The sequence below is a fragment of the Lynx canadensis genome, chromosome A1 (genome assembly GCF_007474595.2).
Source record: "Lynx canadensis isolate LIC74 chromosome A1, mLynCan4.pri.v2, whole genome shotgun sequence".
Classification (NCBI taxonomy): Eukaryota; Metazoa; Chordata; class Mammalia; order Carnivora; family Felidae; genus Lynx; species Lynx canadensis.
In genome coordinates, this window is record NC_044303.2 from 112510249 (window position 1) to 112518379 (window position 8131).

Below are 8131 nucleotides of genomic sequence, written 5' to 3' on the forward strand. Positions count from 1 at the left end.
GTTTCAGACTTCAGTGGAGAAAGTCACTGCAGATGTGGTGGAAACAGCAAGAGAACAGAATTAGCCTGAAGATGTGACTGAATTGCTGTCATCTCATGAGAAAACTTGAATGAATGAGGAGTGGCTTCTCATGGTTGCACAAAGAAAGTGGTTTCCTGAGGTGGAATCTACTCCTGGTGAAGATGCTGTGAAGATTGTTGAAATGACAACAAAGGATTTAGAATATTCCATACCCTTAGTCGATAAAGCTGTGGCAGGGTTTGAGAGGATTGGCTTCAGTTTCAAAAGAACTTCTGCTGAGGGTATAATGCTGTCAGACAGCATCACATGCTAGAAAGAAATTGTTCATAAAAAGAGGAGTCCATCAGTGTGGCAAACATCATTGTTGTCTTACTTAAGAACCTGCCACAACCACCCCAGCATTCAGCAACCACCAGCCTGATCAGTCAGCAGCCATCAGCATTGCTGTTGGACCCTCCACCAGCAAAATGATGCCAACTCACTGAAGGCTTGATGATGGTTAGCATTTTTTAGCAATGAAGTGTTTTTATTTATTTAATTATTTTAAAAGTTTATTTCTTTTTGAGAGAGACAGAGAGAGCAAGAGAGAGAGCCCGCACGAGTTGGGGGGGGGGTGCAGAGAGAGAGGGAGGAGACAGAGATTCCCAAGCAGTCTCCGTGCTGTCAGCACAGAGCCTGATGCGGGGCTCAAAGTCATGACCTGAGCTGAAGTCGAGTTGGATGCTTAACCAACTAAACTACCAGGCGCCCCAATAACAAAGTATTTTAAGTTAAGGCATATACATTTTTTAGACACAATGCTGTTGCACACTTAATAGACCACAGTATAGTGTAAACACAACTTTTAAACAATGTGAGCTGTAGTGAACATTATTATTGTGAGCACCTAGCTGTGTTGCACAACAGATGACTTGGTGGCTCACGGTTTGTTCCTTTGTACTGTTCCTTGTCCTGAATTGGTTACCATCATGGTTGATTGACAAACCTTCATGTTCAGGTTTGTGAGCCCAGTTTTTCAGTGTCCCAGTAACTTGCACTGGGAAACCAAGAAGTTCATTTGATTCAATTTATTGTGATATTTGCTTTATCACTGTGGTCCAGAACTGTACCTGCACTATCTCTAAGGTATGCCTGTAATTAATTTAAGGAAGTGCAACTAAATTATATTTAAGAGTCAATGAAGTAGATGCATCATCAATACCACTTGTTAAAGGCAACCTACATACGTCATTCTACGAGTTTCATGTTTGTGAATTTTTCTGGATTGAAAATGAAAACTCTGTTCCAAAGGGAAATACATCAATATAATAAGAGCTTGACTGGGTTCTCTTCTGAAGCCCCTGTATAATAATCCTGCTGAAAGTAACGACTCGCTTTCAGGATATGACTCAACAGCAATTTTCTCTTAATGAAACACACTTCACTCACTAGTGGACGATGTCGTGATTTCCTCTCAGAGATTGGAAAAGTTCCCTAAAGGTAAGAAGGTATGATTGATGTTGAGAAAGGAAGATGGGTAACAAAATTTTCTCCGAAGAGAAAACCCTTTTTATGAAGCATAAGAGCTAAGATGCTTAACAAGAGTTTGAGGATCTAAACACACTCTTTTACTATGATTCAACCCAAATGGGTACATATGCTGTGAATCATCACTGTGGGAAGAAAATAGCTTCAGCTCTCGCACAGGAGATCTGTTCCCTCCTTTGAGAGGAAAGTCATTCCCCCTAAACCCAGAGCTGTGTGCATTCTCAAAAGCCTGGGCTTTCCCCCAAAGCCCATCTTAGATCCCATGCCATTCTAAGTACAGGATATACATGTGGTCAGGAAAGTGGTTTTGCTGAGATTTTTATCTATACATGTTCTGCATACCTCATCCTATTTTTGAAAGGCGCAAATAGGAATACTCATAGGAAAGATTTGAAGATATAACTCTCCCTGTAAAATGTTGAGCTTTATACTTTTACTCCATACAGGGAGTCCTTACAGAGAAATGGAAAAATCAGCCTTGCTGTGCTCTGTTTTAATTTCTACTGTTGTAATTAATGTGATTACCACCACTGTCAAGCAGCCGTGTGGGAGGTGTGTGTGTGTGTGTGGTGTGTGTGTGTGTGTGTGCGCGCGCGCGCAGCGGTGATGTGAGTTTCCTTTATCATTGTGAGCACCTACCTGTGTTGCACAAATGACTGTGGCTCACAGTTTGTTCTTTTGTACTGCTCTTCTCTCCTGGATTAGTTACCATCATTGCTAATTGGGAAACTTTGTCCATGTTTGTGAGCCTGTTTTTCAGTGTCTCCTTAATAACTTGGTAGCAAAGAGCTCTTTGGTAGTAAAGAGCTGCCCTATTTCTGTTCAAGTACTTGATTAGTTTGTTTGCCCGCAGTTTACTGCTATCCTATGGCATTTTAAATGTTACTTCTATTAAATACCGTGGTATTTTTCTATTTCCTCTGATGTTTCTAATTTATGATCTCATTGCAATTGACTGGCAATGCAGTATATTCCTTATGTTAGTGAACAATAATCATTAGGGAAAACAAAGTCAAATTAAACTGCTGTGTACTTAATTTTTAATTTTAGATATGTCGTTTTTAAAAGATTTTGAATTGGCCCAGGAAAGCTTGCCATAAATGAAGAAATTTAAATTTAGTATTTTGAAAGGGTTTACTGTTTTTTAATAAGAAAAACAGCTCAGTGTTAGAATGTTCCGTTTGTTAAAAATACTAAGAAATTTTCATTTTTATTAATGAGTACTTTTTGAAATGCCCGCAAAAATGGCTGCCCACCAGAACAGCTAGAAAACATGACCTACTAACCTACTTTTATTAAATTATTTGGAATGACTGTCCCTGTTTCTCTCAGTGATCCCAGATTTGTGCTGACAATCAAATTAACAATACAGGTTTTACCTTTCATAAATAAAATGGCTGCAAAAAAATGACCTCTAGATTGACAAAGTATTTACATGAAATGTTAGTTAAACAAAACCAGACAATAATTGCATTCATTGCTTTTTAAAACAAAATGTATTTGCAGAATTTTTTACTTGAATTACAGCTTTTAAAACCAGGTAATCTTCAAAATTGGAAAACCTAATTCAGTACATTTCATTTTAAAGACTTTGCAGTGTAAAGGCTTGACTAGAAAAGCATTAGTGAAAAGCAACAGCTTAAAAAATAACTTTGCTTCTTTGTTTTAAGAAATGAAAAGTTCAGGGGCGCCTGGGTGGCTCAGTCGGTTGAGCGACTGACTTCGGTGACTGACTTCGGCTCAGGTCATGATCTCACGGCTCATGAGTTCGAACCCCGCATTGGGCATTGTGCCGACAGCTCAAGGCCTGGAGCCTGGTTTGGATTCTGTGTCTCCCTCTCTCTCTGCCCCTAACCCATTCGCATCCTATCTCTATCTCTCTCAAAAATAAATAAACATTAAAAAAAAAAAAGAAATGAAAAGTTCAGACCCATGAGACCCATAGAAGACAAGGCTACTTCACACCTGATAAAATGTGGGATTAAGGAAATCGTGCGATCCACTTAATCCTCATGATTTTATTCACTCTTCAAAACAGGTAATGGCTTTGAATGAATGTTGTCAGTGATGACTAACCCTGACCCATTTAGAAGTGCTCATTTCATAATCCCCCCTACTTACAGGGGCTTCGTGCTGTGTCTGAATACCGTGAAAACAGCAGCAAGTTCTGCCACATTTATAGAGATGCCACTGGCATTTGTGGCTTAAAATGAATAGCCTTACGTTTTCGGCAAAGTTAAATGGTTCCTTTACTTCCTTTGGGGAAACTTAATCTAAAAGAATATGAAGTGAAAGCTGAATCTTTAGAAAATATTTAGAATATCTAGAAAATAGATTATCTTTTTAAATATTGAAAATCCGAATTCTTAAAAGAAAGGCAGGATGGATCTTCAGAGCATGTTTAAATGTATTCAACTGAGACAAACTGTAACAAAGCAAATCTCATTTTCTTTTAATGTTTATTTATTTTTGAGAGAGAGAGAACGAGCAAGCAGAGGAGGGGCAGAGAGAGGATCTGAAGCAGGCTCTGTGCTATCAGCACAGAGCCCGACACAGGGCTTGAACACACTAACCGTGAGATCATGACCTGAGCTGAAGTCAGATGCTTGACTGACTGAGCCACTCAGGCATAACAAAGCAAGTATCTTTTTATGTAGGTATTGTGTTTGGCAATGTGTGAGAGGAAAAAAGTGGGAAATGTATCTGAATTTTTCTCTGCAAAGTGGACAAATTAATTAAATTAGGCATTTTTTCCCTGTCACATTGTCAAAAATAAAGACTTTTTATTAGGTAGCAAATATTACTGACATAATTCAAATGCATTTTTCTTCCCAATGGGGTACATAGGCAATTTCATTGCAGAGTTCTGAAATCATGTTTAATCTAATATGATTTAACTCTGTGTAGTTAAGAATTATCCTTACCGAAAGAGAGGCCTGGTCTTTATCCTCAGCTCCTATGGAATGTTCGGCCTGATAAGAGTATCTTTGTGTATCTGGAGCTTTGGGCCACACCAAATAGTCTAACAATGTGATTTGTGGTGAGGGCTTTGGGCCGGGAGGTCTCATCTCAACATCTGGAGGGGCTATGGACTAAATAAAGGTCAGCCACACAGTCAACCATGTCTACGTGACCCAGCCCCAGTAAAATCTGTGGACAATAAGGCTCAGGTGAGCTTCCCTGCCTGGCAGTACTCCATGCATATCGTCATACATTGTTGCCCGGGGAAGTCAGTACAGTCCATGACTCCACCAGGAAATGACAACTGGTAGCTCACATCTGGAACTCTCCTGGATTCTGCCCCATGCATCTCTTTCCTTCATTGACTTTAATCTGTAGCCTTTCGTTGTAATAAATCATAACAGTGTAACAGCTTTCACTGATTTGTGTTAGTCCTTATATTGAATATATTGAGTTTTCAGTCTGAGGGTGGTCTTGGGGACCCCTGAGCTTGTAACTGGTGTCAGAAGCAGGGTGGTCTTGGAGAGCCCTGATATCTACTGTTGGTATCAGGAGTGACTGCTGTCTTAGGAACTACCCCTCCCCAAACTTAAAAATTTTTTTTAATTTTTTTTTTTTTTTTTTTTTTTTTTTTTTTGAGAGAGAGAGTGCAAGCGGGGTAGGGGCAGAGAGAGGGAGACAGAATCTGAAGCAGGCTTCAGGCTCCGAGCTGTCAGTGCAGAGCCCGACATGGAACTTGAACTCACGGAGTGCAAGATCATGACCTGAGCCAAAGTCAGATGCCCAACCCACTGAGCCACCCAGGCACCCGAACCCCTCCCCAAACATTATAAAACTCCCCAAAATGAGATATCTTTTTATACATGAGAATATTTTTGGTGAGATTTGGGTTGCACATTTTTACCAATGTGACAGTCATTCTGGCTGTTCCCAAACATTACAGGTTTCTCCTTCCTAGGCATGTGGTAAGGTTACATTTTCTTACCCACTTAAAGGTAGGCATGGCCATTTTGACTAGCTTTTGCCAATAAGAGTGGAATTGACATACGGTTAGAAGCAGAAATTGCAGTATATTCATCCCACTCTCTCTTTCCCTTTGTGACAAAATGACAACTTACTAGGTACTAACCACTCCATCCTCCTTGATCCTGGAAAGAAGACAACAGGGTCCAGAGCTTTCAGCTGAATTGTGAAAGAAATGTCGTATTACTGAGAATTAAACCTCTGTGGTGTTAAATCCCTGTGATTTGCAGTTGTTTGTTCCTGCAGAATAACCTAGACTATACTGATTCCCACTGCCAGAATCACTATCTGCTCAAAGCGTGACAAAATTACTACACAAAACTGCTGTTTAAAAAAAAAAAAAAAATTATTCCTAGAATAATTCTGTGCTCCTTAGTTTGAAATGAAGTACAGTAAAACCTTGGTTTATGAGCATAATTCCTGCCCCAAACATCCTTGTCATCCAAAGCATGTGTATATCAAAGTGAATTTCAAGAACTATTGGCTCAGTTGTGATCATGTGACATTTGGGATCACATACCGCTGGTATTGCAAGACATCCCTTGTTTATCAAGTAAAATTTTATTAGAAATGTTTGCTCATCTTTCTTTTTATTTAGAAAAAAATTTTTTTACATTTATTTATTTTTGAGAAAGAGTGAGACAAAGTGTGAGCGGGGGAGGGGCAGAGAGAGGAGACACAGAATCTGAAGCAGCTTCCAGGCTCTGAGCAAGCGTTCAGCACAGAGCCCGATGCGGGGCTCGAACCCACGAACTGTGAGATCGTGACCTGAGCCGAAGTCAGAAGCTCAACCGACTGAGCCACCCAGGTGTCCCTGAATGTTTGCTCATCTTGAGGAACACTCGCAGACCAAGTTTAGGAGAAAATCTTTGTGAATTTGGCTTAGGAAAAGATTTCTTAGTTTTGACATCATGAGCCATAAAAGAACAAACTGATAAACTGAACTTTATCAAAATTAAAACTTATGCTCTTCAAAAGAAGAGGAAAAAGTCAAGCCACAGACTGGGAAGAAAAGTAGTTATAAGTCCTATGTAAGAGAGTCAGCAGTATTAACTCCACCTTTAGTGCTCTATTTGTTTGTTCATGTCCCATTGATGACTTCTCTCTCCCCCAACTGTTGGGCTTCATGTTCTGGGACCCCTTGGAGATTAATATACTTACCTTAGAAATGCCCACCAAGGCCAGGATGGGGGGGAAGCTTGCTTTGGCTCTCCTTGAATTTGTCTCTCCCTTTCCTCAATTTGTTGGAGATAGTGTCTCCCCTTCCTGTCATACAGATGGTGCCACGAGATCTAATAGAATTTTTGATGCCCATTAAATGCACATAAACCCCCTGAAATACACATGAACCCTTCTATCACACTACAGTGCCCTTCTGCCAGTTCCCTTGCACTATAAAATCTGTAGATTAAGGTCTACAGTCCAGACTTTATGGAGAATAATTGCACAGCTGGACTGTTGCCCAGCAGATCTTCCTTGTCTGTAAGTTACCCTGAAAAAAACCTCTGTGTTAACTGTATGGTGCGGCCTCCTTCATTTTTCAGTCTCAAAATGCATTCTTGGTTTGGGCAATACTTTCTAGTCCCTCCCCTAGCTTCTAACAGTCATATATCTGATAGAGGAGTTGTACCTAGAATATATAAACAATTTTCCAAACTCAATAATGAGAAAACATATTAAAATTAGGCAAAAGATTTGAATAAACTCTTCACCAAAGGAAATGTAAAGATAGTAAATAACTACATGAAAAAATCAACATTGGGTGGCCTGGGTGGCTCAGTCAGTTGAGCATCTGACTTCCTCTCAGGTCAAGATGTCACGATGCATGAGTTGGAGCCCTATGACAGGCTCAGAGCTTGGAGTCTGCTTCAGATTCTGTGTCTCCCTCTCTCTCTGCCCTTCCCCGCTTTTCTCTCTCTCAAAAATGAATAAACATTAAAAAAAATTTTTTTAAGTGGGGGTTTGGATGTAATAGAACTAGATCTCCAATAAACTGTAGGCAGGAATGTAAAATAGCCTCCTTGGAAAACATACTGCCAGTCTTTAGAAGATTAACATATGCCTTATATACAGCGCAGCTATTCCACTCCTGGGTATTTACCGAAGAGAAATGAAAGCATAACCGTATACAAAAATATGTACAATAATGCTCACAGAAGCTTTGTTTTGTAACAGTCACAAACTAGAAATAATCCAAATATCCATCTTCAGGTGAATGGATACCCAGATTGTGGTATACCCACACAGTGGAATACTACTCAGCAACAAAAAGAAAAATTACCTATGATACATCCAGTAACATGGATAAGTCTCAATACAATTATGCTGAGTGAAAACAGCCAGGTAAAAATAAGTACATACTCTATGATTCGATTTGAGAAATCATTTGAGAAATGATTTTTTGAGAAATGATTTTTGAGAAATTTGAGAAAATGCAAACTAATGTATAGTGTCAGAAAGCTGATGGGGGAGGAGATGAAGAAGGGATTACAGAGAGGCATAAAGAAACTTTTGGAAGACATGCATGTATTCATTATCTTGATTGTAGTGATTGTTTCAAGGATGTCAAAACTTACCAGATTCCATGCTTTAAGTATAT